This window comes from Bombus bifarius, unplaced genomic scaffold, assembly GCF_011952205.1.
Source record: "Bombus bifarius isolate JDL3187 unplaced genomic scaffold, Bbif_JDL3187 scf7180000007984, whole genome shotgun sequence".
In the NCBI taxonomy this organism is placed as follows: Eukaryota; Metazoa; Arthropoda; class Insecta; order Hymenoptera; family Apidae; genus Bombus; species Bombus bifarius.
Genome location: NW_022884367.1, coordinates 4,236,302 through 4,252,894, shown reverse-complemented (window position 1 = coordinate 4,252,894; position 16,593 = coordinate 4,236,302). Strand labels below are relative to the sequence as shown.

At 39.1% G+C, this 16,593-nt stretch overlaps 1 long non-coding RNA gene across 1 annotated transcript in view; it reads right to left on the bottom strand.

The window, feature by feature from the left end:
- Positions 1-16,593, bottom strand: part of LOC117204872 — a 53,658-nt gene that overhangs the window by 18,450 nt on the left and 18,615 nt on the right. Inside the window, exon 2 of the long non-coding RNA XR_004487148.1 lies at positions 1,723-2,008. This is a non-coding gene — a long non-coding RNA (uncharacterized LOC117204872). The remainder of the gene's footprint in view (positions 1-1,722; positions 2,009-16,593) is intronic.

The window sequence follows — 16,593 nt, the reverse complement described above, 5'->3', positions numbered from 1 at the left end:
TACACTGTTGTAAAAAAACACGTTTGCGAAAGAAAGACACTTTTCGGACAATATTATATAAATCGAAACTGTAGGAAATTAAAACTAAGTGGGAAGAATCTTCGAAATAATAATTTTGTTATATAAAAGAAGAGTTATCAATCGATGAAGACTTCTCAGGCATTAGAATATTTCTGTACGATACTGATGACGAAGATAAGTAAACTTTTAAATCTTAATTAACTTTTTTTTAAATATTTGATATTATTGTCATATACGTATCAATTTACCTTCACAGTTATCGCGATGAAACTTCACGAAATAACAGAAATAAGCGCGTAACATACAACAGGCGCACACGCGTAACATTCACTTGCAAATTCAATAAATAACAGAATGCGAAAGTTGGGAAATTTCAAAATAAACGATATCAAAATAGCTGGAAATTAATGATCCGACAACTTATAAATTTCGAAATTTCTCGGTACGAGAATTAGTCCGATAATTAGCAACTATAAATCTACCGGACTCGTTGAAATAAAAACCGCGAGAAACTTTGAGAGATGAAAAAATAGAAAGATCCTCGATTCCTTAATAGGAAATTTTCGAACGTACGATATATAGGATTAAATGTTGGCATTTATTCATGACGTCTGTCGACCAGTGTTACAATACTGAACATGTACAGTATCCACAGAACGTACAGTTTATTCGCGAGACATTACGAGCAGTCGTGTTATAGAAAGAGTTAAGAGAAGCAGCCAGGAATTGGTGGCGGAATCGTCGAGATTTAGAGGCGTGCATGTTGTTGATAATTAATTGTAGCGAGAGCGTCGTAGAACGATGCTTCGCGGCTCGTAACGTAACTGTTAATGGATATTATCCGTGATAGAACTATTCTAGTTTTCAGCCGAGTAATCCCGAAGTAAAGCGCAGATAGATCTAGCAGTTCCAAGTAACAGCGTAATAAGACAAGGTGGAATAGTCAAGTGGAGTAATCGAATAAGCTGGCTCTTTTAACTGATAATAAAAAACAGCGATAAAAGCGATGAAACGTTCGCGCGCGCATACGTCAAACTTGAGTTTCTAGAGCTGAGTGTAAAAGACGATCATGCTCAATTAATTATGAAAAAACACAGATATGTAAAATTTCAATGCCAATTACCGAATAAAGAAATCGTAACGTACAAAAACGTCGAGGAACAAAAAAGAACTGCCAAATCAATTACGTGTACAACGAATGATTAAAAAGTAGTAATAGTGTGCGAAACTAAAATAGCAAACGTGGAGAAGGAAGAAATTAATTGATAAAAGATCGAACGATGAAAAATTTGAAAGCTCAAGAAAAACTGCGATATCGTACAATGAAATAGATGCAGAAATTGTAAAATAGTGAAACTAAATTCTAAAGATCTAATAATTTGTTACAACAAATATATTTTCAACATTGAATATACGTGATTTATAGCAAATCTCCTTCTCCTTCATAAGTCGATCATTAATAATGGGACAAAACTTAATAGATGCTATTATACTGTGCAATTCAAAGTTCAAAGAAACGACACTTTATATGAAACGAGGTAATACATATCGTAAGAAGATAGAGATTTGCAAATTCGTGAAAACGTTTGGAAAATTTGCTGACCGATCGAGAAAGCGGAGACTCCATTTTCAAGGAGCCACGTCATCTCGTTCGCGTCTAAACACATTCTCCCTTTCATCGTCGCCAGCAGCTGTACTTACGTCGTTTTCCCTCCGCTACTTCAAATTACCACTCAATTCCTGAGCAGCGTTCGGCCGCAAAATTCAAACAAACACAATCGGTTAAGTACATCGTCGCTTTGACGCACTACCGCTGTATCCCGTTCCAATAAAACGTTTACCGTATTACAACGTCAACCGCGGCGGTTCGCCGAGAGTCAGCGTGCTGTTTGCTTTGGCCGCGTCTCTTCATTTTCCTCGTACAGCCAGCACCAGCTTTTCGTGCGATTTCTTGCCGGTGATTGCTTTGACGGGCGGTATCGGTTGCCTGGAAATCGAACGATCGCTTGTAAAACGCATAGAATCGTGGCTTTCAACGTTGATCCTTTCATTACTTACCATGAAGAGCTCTCTGTGCTCGCGTTTTCAGCATTTCACGCTAAAACTATTCACGAGAAAAGCACGAAACTCGTGCCAAAGAGATTAGAATGAGATGACGTGCAGATAATGTAGAGCAGGAAAAAGAGCTTCCACTTATATTTTATACGGAAAATCATTCAAATTCCTAAGAATACACCGTTGAAAATCAGAAAATTTCTATGAGGAATTACGAATTAGTGGTATTCGATCCTGTGTTATTTTTTAACCCTAATACTTCTAAAAGCGACGCTTTGATAAGTCGTATGCGGATTCAAAGGAAAGTGTATAATTTTTAGGAAGATCAATATTTAGAAAAACCACGAAGAAGACTAGGTTTGGATTTCTAATAATTTTGGTTGAATTTCTACTAATTTCCATGTGTCTTGCGATCATAGCACGCCTCGCTTCTTGAGATTTTATAGACTCGCTCATTAAATTTTTAACAATAGTTCAGCCTATTTGTGCCGTGATTGATGGTGAATGATCATGAAACGCGTTTTACGAGCTTCCTTTAAGGAGAAAGCTTCGGTGGCTGTATTAAATGAAGACATTAACATCAATTCAAACGCTATAACGCCTAATATATTGAGAAACTTGGTAAACACCAATTATCAGGCGATCTTCTGTTAATAACTAATTATTTCCTGTTTCAAAAACGTGCATAAGACTTTGCGAAATTGGACGAAATAACGGGAATCAGTTCGTTACAATTATTCTCATCTGTAACGCACCAAACAGATGAGCAATATGCGTATTGTAAAATATGAAACGCTTTTATTTCTTACAATAAAATTATATACGCACGTATATGTGGTATATATTGTTCGCGTGGTCCAATTAAAATTCAATGATTTGATTTTGAAAAGGAAACTTGGCCTACGATTTTTGGGTTATTTACGAGAATTACCGAACGAAGATTACGAAAGCGAAAAAATCTCGCATTAAAGGAAATTCGCAATAGGATACCAACAATAAGTAAAATAACTCCGAACATTCAAACTGTCCATCTATGTGCATGATAATATTCATTTCCGACCCCATATTTATACAAAATCAAAAGTATCAAATTTTAGTCAGACGTCCGCAAAGCAATAAGATGCGCGAAATTACTAATCGCCGAAAGTAACATAGAACCTAAAAGGCTCCAAGAATTATCTAATTACATTTCCACAAACTTATAAGACCCAAAAATTACACAGAACCAACAAATCCTCTTTTTCAAAATTTACCTTCTAATCACACTTCCGCAAAATTGGACGATCTAAGGATTGGTAATCATCGAAATTACATAAAACCACCAAATCAGCCAGTACCAAACGCGTTTACTTTCTACGAATCAGCGATCGATGAATGTCTAAGATGGAAAAATGACTAATCGTGTTACAATCGGAAGTTAACGAACGCCGTCCTGACCCAAGAGAAGGTGAACGCGTGGGTGTAGCGTCGGAAAAAGAAGCTGCGGCCCCGTAGAGGGGCGAGGAGGTTGCAAAAGAGGTTCTCGTTGGTAGGTAGCGTGGTCTCTGCTCGTCGTCACGCTGTTAGCGCCGAGTTAATCGGGGCCGGAAATGAAGTGAGGGATAGAGGAATATTAATAACTGAATCTAATCAATTCCATGAAACGATGCTGGCCACCCCGCGCAGACTGAAAGAGCAAACCGTCCCTCGTTCTCTCTCTTTCTCTGTCTCTCTGTCTCTGTCTCTCTTTCACGCCCTAACTCTCTCCTCTCCTCCCCCTCTCCCTCCACTCTTCGGTATTTCCTCCTACGAGCTCCGGCAGCGATCTAATCAAATGCATCGCATTAAGCTAATTTAGTGGCGCTGCTAGCGTGGCGAACCGCTCTTTGCTCTGTCTCTGGCCTCCTCTCTCTTTCGTCGCCCCTGCAACGAGCTGCTTCGCGGTTTAACGCGAATTGTGCCGCTGACAAATTTTCAATTGCTGACACCGGCGCGCTCGCTAGCTACACGTCTTCGTTTTAGACACCAGACTCTGAGCAATATGTGACGTTCGTCACTGAACTCGGTTCAAACGTTGCAGATTTCCCGGAAAGTTTCCATTGTTCTTCTAAATCTACCTTCAGCGCGGATTCGTTATGAGTATCGTTAGGCTATGGTTCAAGGAGATGTGTGTTCCGAACACGTCAAAGCGGTCATACACAGTAGCGGATAGGAGAAAGTTTGAAATCCGTGAAATTCTGTGGTATATGTTAGGTACATCTATTCATCGCTCTTATTAAATGTAAATCCTTTTTGCGAAATTACGGTGTCTTTTTCTACCTCTTATGTTATAAACTTTCTTTCGTCTGTCGCTGTATATGTAATAAAATGTTGAGATGTTTCATTACGCGGAATAGCCTCTTAGAACACGCATCCACTGTAAAGTAACTACCGAACATAGGCTTACGAGTATTTGACAGCCACAGTATAGAATATCGAACAGACATTGTGTATTGTGACAGGAAGTCAAGATGGTTGTCTTTACAGGTACTCGAGATATTGATTAAGTACAAAAAGCAGTCACAGTCAGACGTTTCTAGAACTTTGCACACGGTGAACGTACCGCAAGAATTTCTATTTAAGTCATTCGGAAGACACATTGATCAATTTCGTAAATTGGAAAGTACAGACAAGTTATGTCGCACAGTCTTGTAACTTTGCCTTAGGATCTATCGTTATCTATGTCATCCCCTCGCGACTAATGAACCTACGGAAGTTAGTCATTTGTTTCTCAAGAATTAAATACTAAATGTAAGCTTGTGTAATAGACAGATGACGGATATTTATGAAAATTCATATCTTTATAAATACGATTAAAAATGTGGAATAAATATTATAACGAGTACCGTATTTTGCATATTTTACACATCTTTGACTATTATGTGAATTCTGTGGATTTTTGCACCTTTAAATTTCCCATAAGCGCATAAAATTCCGCAGTCTAGTGATGAAATTAAGGAAATAGTAAAATGTACAGTTAATCAGTTTCACCTGTGATTCATTTGCTTGTGACCGTAATAGAAATGGATTCTCTAATCGGCCAGTGTTCTCGTCTCGAGCAGCGTATTTTATTTAAATCGTTCACCAAAGGAAAGGAGAGTCATCAACGCGCCAATATTTTCGCCGCACTTGTTCCAATATTTTCCATTTCACTTCGCGACTCGCATATACGAAAAAATTGGCGAGACGCGGGTGCACGTTCGATCGGACAGCGAGACGTTTATTTTCGTTCTCCCGAAATCTGACTTTTTCTTCGGCCGGTATAATGACACGGCTCGTTTCTCTCCGCTTGGCGAGGAGTTATCGGTTGGAATCGGCGCGCAAACGAACCTAAATCCCGCGACAGGTCGCGCTGCTCGCGGCCCCTAATTTCGGGGATAAAGAGCCGGGGAAAAATTGCGGGATCTATGCCGGCGATGGACGCGAGTAATCGCCGCCACATTTCACCGCGGCTTTGCGCGTTATTTATGCGGTCAAGCAGTTATGCCACTTTACAGCGATCGTCCGAAATAAGGCAAGCGCGAGTTTTAAGACGCGACCTCGGGGCCACTGAGTTATTGGCCCCGGCTGCATTTCTACTCTTACTTTGTAACTTTGGATTTGTCAGCGAATCCCCCGCCACCTGCTCGCAAAGGTATTAGGTGCTACGTGTAATTATCCTTCTTGCTGTATTATTTCACAATGTACGTTTCAACGTATTAATAACACGCAATATTCACATAGGAAATTATAAAATCCTTCGGTGAGATTCTTCAATCAGAATCTTCAAACGAACCACTTACAAAAATATAAAGTCGTGATCGTAACTGTTGCATGCCTTTTTTAATTTTACGGTGTACCTTTTACGTACGAAGATCACAGGTTCATTTTTGTTAATATCCCTGGACGTTCAGGAAAGTGACAGACACATATTCAATTCTATAATTAACACTAGATCTACCGATGGTTAATACGAAGCTATTTCTATCAAAACCAGTGAAAATGAATGGAAAAAATACGTAACAATAGAATATTTTTTTTATTTATTGATTTATTACTTTCTTACAGAAGGAATTCCATGTTATGTAGTACATTTTTGGTATTATTAATCCATCTGGGACCATGATCCCTAAACGAGGGTTGACACATTTATAACATTATAGAACCAGTCATTTTGACTGGTATGATATTTCTCGTGTTAACATCTAGCGATCAATCCGGAATTTTCCTGATATCTGATATCATCATATTGAATGATACGCGGTAAAAATGTTAAAAACGTGTGAGAAGTTATACAAAACGAGGAAATTGGTTAATTGCGAATCGATAAACAGATTGCAGGACCCTTTTACGCTTTGACAAGTAGCAGTCATTTTGACTGCTGTTCGTGTATATAGCCTTAATACAAAATTATTTTGAATTTGAATACATAAAAAACAAAATAAAATTCATTATATCATTCTTTTAGTTATCGTTGCGAAAGTCATTACATCATTGTGGAAAAAATGTAACATGAAGTAGGAATTTTAAAATAAAATTGTAAAACCAGTCAATTTGACTGGCGTGGTAGTTCTAGTGTTAAAATAGATTAGGTATAGTACCAATATATGTGTAGAATTGAATAACGACATACTAAATTCTGGAAATTACACTTCTACAAGAGATTGAAAATGTGACTCGTTCTTTCGTTTATCGTCTTCGTATTATATAGTGTCGTGTAACATTGTGCAGGAAATGATAAATCTAACGATGTAAGATCCTTTAAATAGAAGATTTTTTAGCTTTCCTCTTCCTGGCTTTTCGTCAGAGTCTTAAAACGAACCAGGATTACTGTCTAGACAGGGGAAATTATGATTCCCGGTATCTCGAAAGTGAAATTGGTCCGGTAATCAAAGAAGAATACCCAGAAGTTCACTTCTGCTGAAAGTGGATCAGTTAACAGAGAATGTGTTATAAAGACGGATATCATTAATCGTGAAAATTTTCGATGTATAAGCGTATAATAAAATAATAATAGAATCTTGTAAATAGAAAGTCATTTAACCCACATCTGTCCCTCGTTTTCATAATTTAATTCAGCATTTTGTCATTTCACGATTAATACGAAGTTCTATAATCGAATCGACTTTTTAGAAGGCTTATTTTCTTTTGAGCAATCTGTTCTTTCTCGCGAAGATTTGATTTAGAGTCAAATAAATTTTGCAAGTCCGAAATTATTTTCTATTTCATGCTACCATTACTTTCAGCTTAAATTAAACGAAAATTATTGAAAACGAGCGAGACAAGGAATCGCCGTCGTTTCACAGAAAAAATCCACTGGGTCGATAATAAATTTTCCAAAGTGTACTGGCCGTTTAATGGCACCAGAAGAGCTTCTCAATCTTCGTTCAATCGGGGCAGAGACACGAAACTGATGGGTATCACACGGCGAGTCTTTAATTCATATTATAAGCTACTCGAGACTAGTTGAAATGACATTTACGAGCAAAACTCAAACGACGCGAACCTTCAGAGGTCTTTTACCTTCTACGTACGCGTGCTGCCGAACCATATTCGCAGATCAAAAGCCGATTCGTGGAAATTGCCAATGTGGAAATAAATTAATGCTATCGTGAATCATCGTGCCGATTCATTCGGTAATTCTATTCGTCCTTTTACGTAGAACTTAATTTTTCGATCATATTATTATCGATTCTTTCTTCATCGAACTCTATTAGTCATCCACAGAAATAAATGACTGTAACTGTAATTATCAAATAACTATTGTACATTTCTATTAATTAGGTAATCATCTCTTATCTAATTTAAAATTTCAATACGTTTTGTCAGTGAAACTTGAGCAAAAATATGAAACTTAAATAAGAAAGCTTCTAATTTACAGGAACTTGCGTAAAGCGTGTAAATAGGGAACTGCCTATTCATAAATTAACTGTATTACAAATAGTATGGTTTCTAGTTTCTTCTATAATACAAAATCGCTATAAATATCACGGACAACTTGGAAATGTTTATTACAGTATCTAATAGTTACGAACTAATTAATTAAGTTGGTTTTGTTATAAAAACCAAGTATCGATAAAACGTAAAAATAACCAATTCTAATAAATAGAACTAAATTCCAATAATTTCCCAAGAAATTAGAGACCAAGCTTAATATATCATGTTCAGGGAACTGTTAGACCAATCACTGTAATTCTCGTGGTTGCTACACGTTCTAACGAGTCTTTGAAAGAGCAACGCGATTTAGACACGTTCACGTGTTACAGTGGCATTGGAAAATTAGGCAGCTCGACGTTGGTGGCCAGAACCGGCGATTTTTCCAGCGCGAACGCTTAATATCGGCATATCGCGGGCCGTGTTCCTGTTGTAAATACATCGTCTATATTTACGGGACGTATATTTAGTGTGTATTCGCGTGCAACGGTGCCGCGAACGAAGACAAGGTGGGTGTGTCCGGGGAACTCACACGCTGCCCGCGAGACGATCAGTCATTTTGAAGCTTCAGCCCTCGTCAAAATTGTCGCGGATTCCTTCCTCCTGTCTCGCGTCTGTCGCGCTTCGAACGAGCTTCATTAACGGGGGACAGGCAAACCGGGACGGACACGCCGCCCGAACTCTTTTCGCCTCCTCAAAGAAACCTTGGGGGCGTGTGAACTGCTAAATTGTTCGGGGAACTTACGCTCCGCATATGAATATTGGAGACCAGGGTAAATTGCAGTTTTTGTTGCGAATTTCTAGCAATATTTACAGAATCATACTTATGAATTGATTGTAGATTTAACGAATTTAAAATAAAATTAAACATTCCTACTATCGATGGTTATTCGAATTAAAAAAAGGCAATTAATACATATTTTAGGAATTATGTAAAAAAAAATCGTATTTATATCTTTTAAATGTTATTTTGTTTCCTCATCACACACTCGCTATAACATTATATTAAGAGCAAGCAGCGTGTCTGCAGCGATTATCATCTTTTATTTTTCTGTAAAACGAGACCGCACTGATTCTTAGAACTTTTTCGGCAATTATTTTCCATGCTTGACCAAGATTCTTCTTTTTCACACATAGAGAGGAAATGAAATTTTATTTGAGAAGATATACTAATTTAATCTGCTACTATAACCGAGCCACTTATGCTACCATTCAATATCGTATACGCGAATATTACCATGACCAGGACATTAAGCTAAATTGCGTTTCAAATCCGATTTCCTTAAAAAAGAAGCTTCGTCAGAAAGAATCTCATTCCGCTTGTTTCGCATACAACCCTACCATCCATACCACCCTTACTATATCTAACATTTCACTCCACAAAAGCCATTAAACAAAGCCAAATATCGATCGAGATATACTACAAAACATATCACTCTCAAACACCTATAATTCATTTCGCTCGCAAAAAGTTTTCCCTTCCTCAGGCATTCGGTTGGTTCCATCGAACGCGCGAACAGAGAAAGAGCGGTGGATGTGTCTCAGGCCGAATCTGATAGCACTCGCAAGTCTATATTAAGACGATGGCACGCCATGAAAATAAGCCGGGTTAGTGCGGCGAAGTTGGCAGTGGCGGTGAGGGACGCATTAAACGAGATCGGTGTTTCCGACACAAAGACGGGTTCGCTTTGGCATAAGTCAAAATCTTCGCTATGCGAGCGGACACGCGTGGCCGCGACCTGACTTCTCAACCCCCGGGTTTATTTCCGAGTCAATTAGGCTCGTTTGTTTGGAAGGCCGCGGTCCACCCGAGCAATTACGGCTCCGTTAACGCCGCATTTCCTGTGGACAGGTGGCCGATCGGTACGGCAGCCCGGAACGCGACACAGGAATCGCAAATATCTCGAGACTTCCGGCCCTCTGTGACACAGCTCCTCGTCGACACGTTACGCGTCCAACGATCGAACTGTGCGACCGTGATACACTAGTCGTGAATCTGCTTAGATTTGATATACACGTACGTAGAATGTCTTGCAGAAACAGGACCAGGGATATTATTGGACGATTATAAATTCAAGGAAACATAATGAATAAGTTGATACTTATGTAAATTCATAGGACAATAAACGCAAAACAAGCAAACATGTAAGACACGTACGAGAAAGCAAGAAATCTTAAAAAGTCATTGGAAAATTATTAAATTTTTTAAGAATTGTTATCTAACGTTACAAATAATTTATGTATTTAATGTTGCGATACAAATTTCGCAAGTGATTTGCAAGCTTTTGTTTTAATAAGTTTACTGTTAATGTTACGCAAAGTTTAGTGAAATGGCACACTGCACGCAACAAACGGTAAATAATATTTTATAACAATATTACAGATTTTCAAAGGCATCAAGCGATTGATATAAAGCGCGTGAATCACTGTTGGCATGTAAAGCCATTTCAATGATGCGTCAAATCCGTTTTCCATCTAGTTCCACATAAACTCTAAATCTGCCAAAATGCTGTTAATAGCCTCGTCTTCTAAAACTTTTAACCACAACCACGATAAAATATTTTTCTTGATTTCGATATTTCCTATATATTTCCATTTACCTTGCACGTTTTAAACTTTTCGTTGTTTTTGCCATCCCAAGTACTGCAAGCAAATATACAAGCGAACCGCGCGAAATTCTTATCGCAACAAAGATACCATATAGTTTATTACCAGCAAGCTACGAATTTCCCAGCAGACTTTCTACCATTTTACAGGAAGTCGTGCCACAGTTTCGCCGGGCGTAAACGTCTCACTTTCTCCAGCGGGAATAAACGTCGGCACGGGGTGCGGCTTTCGACCGTCCGAATAATTCTGACCAATTAACCCTGCGAGCACAAAGAAGCACGAAAAGAAAAGCGAGGCCGACCTTGACGCGTACAAATGCGCCGATGAATAACCGAGTCATTTTATTTAGAGAACCGATCCGTCTTTTCGCGAGCAGGAACGAATCGGGAGACGGAAACTGGGGAAAAAGAAGCCGAGAAACGGTCTCTGCCCGGTTGCTCAGAATAGCAGCCTAGTCACCGTGGTTTTTCGCTACTTCGTCCGCTTCTTCGCGGTCGGTCGATGTCGGAATATGTCGACCAATTAATTCCCACCCTTTGATTCCGTACTGGGGCTCGCTATATAAATTCCTGCTTTTGTATTCCTTTTACGTGTACTTCTAGTCGGCTATTGAAACATTCGCTGCAAGCAGGATTTTAAAAATTAATTATTACGGCGATATAATATTCTTTTTTGAACGCGAAGATGCAACAGCTGTGGATGTTTAACAAAAACAAAGACTGTCATTACATTGATATCGTTATTGAAATAATTCACGGAATCTTTGTATTGGCTCACAAGTTAGATCGATAGAAAGTATTGAATTATGAATGATTTTAACTTTGAAGAAGAAAGGGTCGATTCGATCAATATTTCGCGCAATAAGAACCGAAATGAATGGTGCGGTGAATAAGAAACAAACGTATGGACTGTCTCCTCAAATTTTGTTCAAAATAACGAATATTCGAGAAGGTATTGCGTTTATGATGTATACAAATATAATATAACATATAAAAGTAATAAATACTAGATAAGCACGTAGTACTACAAAAGAACATATTGTACCTTGCAAGATGTTATCGCATATCTTCAAAGGGTTAAAAATATATAATATCCTGCAACATCAGAAATATTTACCCAGGCCAAAATTAATTTTTCTATTTCTCAATATTCTGTCAGAAATTCTTCATTCTGTTAAGCTTGCTGCTTCATTCAGGTGTTTCAGGATTTTAGCAGTTTTCCACACATCCCTATGCAACCCCAATTGCCCCCAGTAGTTGCATTAATCGCGTGTGCAAACATGCTACTTAACTCGTCCATAGATTACACTTCTTCTGCGAATCGATTGCTATATTTAAGAGAAACGTTAAAAATGAATAATTACGTGATTCTCTGATACTGCCGCACCATTTATGGCTCTTTATTATTACCAATCGCAATTATTTCTTCATTTGATTATTCTTTTCGTATCAAAAGACGTCACTCGTACATAAATAAGTAGTAATAATAATAATAATAATAATATTCCACAACGACTCACGAAACAGCAACGACAACGGAACATAAAAATTCGAGGGTTAAGTCAACAGAGCAGCGCGTTGAAACGCTTGTCCACGAAGAAGAGGAATGCATTCCGCCCGCAGTAGGCGCATCGCCGGTAGCACTTTTGGCAAGTATTCAGCTCGCTATTTTTTCCGCGTGCACGGTTCGCGGGCTCCTCCGCGTGACGTCCTCGATTCGTCGAAGAGATTCATGGCCGCTGATCTCTCAGCGGCGATCTTCGAGACGAAGGTGACGGCTCGGCCGCGTTTCCGAGAGTTACGGAGACAACCGGGCTGATTTAAAGCGCGCTTAAGCGGGGAATAATGCAAGCCCTGCCAGACCGGCTGTTTATATTTATCGTTCCAATGAAGGGAAATTATGATCTTTTTTCGGGTCCCGTATTTTGTCTCGCGAACCCACGACCAAAGGGTGCTGCTAATTGATCATTGCCTCTTAGCATAAAGCTTCACGATGCGGTGTGTTCGGTTTCCGGGAAGATTTCGGTTATTTTGTGGTACCATTTGATGTACGTTAAATAGTTGAATTTAAATGGAAAATCTCGTGAACGCAGACTCTAATAGATTGAAATCTTCTTTTAAACGTATAATAGTGTGTCTTAGCTCTTTTACTAGGAGACAAATAACCTACAACCAGCTCTTTCATATTTATGTAAGAACATATTTGTAATATGATAGATAAAGTAAAACGTTTAAGACAGTTTAATAGGTACTTTTAGTTAGACTTTGAAGAGACTAGAGTCTCTCGCTTTGGTTTTCTTTTATTTGTCGAAAATGAAGCTAACTAATAAAGTATCGTAATGTAGCCAGATAGAATAAAACAAAGGTTGAAATTATTTATAGAAACCTATTATTTTTGTTATTTGTTGCTAGTTTGTTTGTAGCTGCTATTTACGTTACTCGAATAGAAGCTACTTCTTAAGAGCGAAGTCTGTTAACGCGGCGAAACAAATGACCCAGAACTCGCGGTGCTCGCGCTAAATACGCAGCGACTGCAGTGAAATAACACTGCTCGTACGACATTTACGAGTCGGCTTTTCCGATTTTTCCCTACTAAAGGAACGTCATTCGAAATGTTAAATTTTATGTCGAAAGTGGCCGACGATGTGCATTTTTTTACGTGCCGCGGCACACGTTCTAACTACCTGTACGTAACTGCTAACGTATACTGTTACGCCGCGGCTTCATACGGCGTTATGAATAAAATGTTAACTGTTAATTAAAATTGCAAACCGTGTTCTTTATGTTACATCGTATAATACCTAATATAATACTATTATGTAATATCTCGTGCGTGTTGAGATAACGTAGCGTTATATATCGTCGTACACAATGGAACGAGTGTGTTTGCAGCTCGAAGCTGTTTCGAGGGGAAATTATCCCTTGAAAACGACGAAATTGGAGCTAACCCATCGACGCTGAAATAGCTAATAAAAATGGCGGATGAATAGTAGGGCAAAAAAAAAAAAAAGAGGAGAACCGAAAATACCAGTCGGAACCAATGTAAAATAAACTTGTATGTCTCCAAAAACGAAGATCGATAGTCGCGAACGAAACAGCCACTGGGAAGCATGGTCGTTTTATCAAACTGGTCGGAACATAGAGCGGTTTTCATAACACCGAAATCGTCACATTCGAATTTGCCACTGGAGAACTTGTGAAGTAATTGCCCGGCCGGTTTCACGATGCTCGTAAACGTCCGAGTAGATCAAACCTTCATAGGTTGTCGCGCGCGTGTTTAGCTGGTTTTCTCTGGCGCAACTGCTACTCATGAAATTCCATTGCGACTATGACCTGTTAATGGCACGGCGGACACATGCAATAAAAAACGTCTGCTTAAAATATATCTACCAGCTTTGGTGAATTTTAGTTGCTTCATGACGTATTATATTATTATTATATTTATATTTACTATCACGTAGGGTTGTTGACCTGATATTGCATAGGGATTAATGTGGGTCATTTTCTATCTTTCTTTGTATCGATCGATTTTCTGTTTAATCCGACGAGGAAAAATAGAAGAAGTTGTATTTGACATTTCTAGATATAAACGTTGCAGATGTAGAATAATTATTGACCGATGATTAATTATTTTGTGCCAAGTTCGTCTCTAAGATCTATATTTATTTAGATTCCACGATTTATTTATTTTCCAACAATTTCTTAACGTCCCACTTTTCATTCCGAGGTTGATTCTTGAGATTAGAAAGATTCTATACTGGAGCAGAATAGCGTCCGTTTTGTGAATCTTATTTCGTTCATTTCAACAAGAATATTCCAAAATATCTTTTACTTTAAACTCTGTAACTTTTAATTTCACAATTCTCTCTCCCTCCCTTACCAATACTTGCGATCATTTTCCGCAATTCCAAAAATCTTGCAATATTCTAATGCCTCGTGCCAGGACCGCAGAATTCTCAATTTTCAATTTCAGTGGATACTTTCGACTCCGTTTGACATATCCGAGAAACCAGCCCCGAACCGATACTTTCTCCATTCGACAACCCAAGGAAACTCACCCCTTCCGTCTCGCTAATAGCCAGAAAACGTTGTAGACACGACACCTAAAAATATTCGGTGCACGCGATCGCCTTCCTCCTCCGATGCTGGTAGTCGTCTTCGTTGTTCGTTGACGCCAGCGTCGACGATAAATAAGCGTGTCCCTGTTGGTGCGGCGGGGCCACGGGGGCAGTTAAGATATGACGACACACTTAGTGTCGCGAATAAAGCAACGCGGTCCGTTGCACGTTGCACTTTCCAACGTGCGTCGCATCGAACCGCACACACCAGGGGCGGTTCTATCGGCTCCGACGCCCACGAACCGCCCCGCACCGTTTTCAATCGGTTATCGATCAGGGGGTGGGTTTCCGTGGAGATTGAATGGCGACGTTATTGGCTGCCTGTCAGAATTTCGCGGCAAATCAAACGTGATCAATCGGACAAACAGACTGGCTGGTCGTCGACTGCGCGGTGCAAAGAATTCGACTTGTAGTCCAATGGAGGGTTGCTGATCGTTGCTATGCATAGTGATTTTTTTTTCATTCGCGGGTTGGAGTAGGACTAGTGTGACTATGATTAATCGCTATTGTACAGTTATTGGATATTTTCCAGTTAGTTTCATTTTAGTATTTAAAGGAAGGCATGTAGGGGTGTAATAAGCGCATTGCAACAGTAGAGCGACAACGTGCGCTTATAAATATATTTCTATGAAAATAAATAGATATATATATGTAAACATGTTTCTATTTCAATGAAAGTCAGCGTTATTTTTGACAAAACACCTACATTTTATCAATAATTGTATCCTTCGTTTTAATGGAATTAATTCAACAAATTCTGTAATGTTAGTATTAATCATTACATCTTCTCCGTATTCATGTCGATGCTTGTGTTCCACCCACTAATCGTTACTACAATTTGGATATTTCATCAACTTTTGCATACCTATTGCACGCGTTTTATACATTTTCGCGGCTTTCAATTTTTATAGACATCCGCAGTCTATCGATCAATCACGTTTATATCTCCCACATGATCGACCATTTTATTTCGTATTTCACGGAGGACTGTCCTGAATTTGATTCTATAAAGGTAACAAGATCCATTTCGAAAGTTTTGACGAAACGAGGGACGTTGTTATTGCGCGGAATTGCTATGCACCTAATTCGGTGACCGGCACGTCGCCGGTAAATCGGCCGGAAAATAAATTACCGATTGCCTTGGCAATAATCCCGGCTGATTTTCAGGAAAACACGACGGGTTAATGCGAAAATCGTCGCTTTTTTGTTGCTCGGGCCTGAGTTTAACGTCGCGTGACAATGATGCGACGAAAGTGATAACCATAACTCTGTCAAACGCTCGCCGCCGACGGTCCTATCTGGAAAAACGATAATTGCAGAATCAAATTTGCCCCGGGGGACCTCTGTCAGAAATAGACACTGGCTGGTAACACAGGCTGGAGGAGGAGCGCGGTGACAAAAGGAGGTGAAAAAAATTTTTCGCAGGAAGTTTGACCAGTTTCGCTTGACAAACGACTTCGTCAAACGGCGCGGTATCTCTTTTGCCGAAACGTTGCTGCGTCGCGTCGCGCTAAAATTGTCCTTTGCCGGAAAATGACGGAGATATTGCTAAATCTGATATCGAAGTTATTAACGAAATATGAATCGCGTCGCGTGCATTCATCGCTCCTCGGAAGGTACGAAGTAACGTTTTGTTACCAACTACAATTCTTACTTTCTTGATAGACATTTGTCGATCGAACGAATTAAATCTTACAAATTATAAAACGTTCGTAATCTGCAACTGTTATGCACGATCCTTATTTAATATTTATAATTCGAAATTTCATACTTGTAAGACATTACTAATGATATTAGTTCGATTTATTGCAGAATTACCTTAATGGCGGTACGTAGGATTTACCGTTTGCCAAATAGTTACG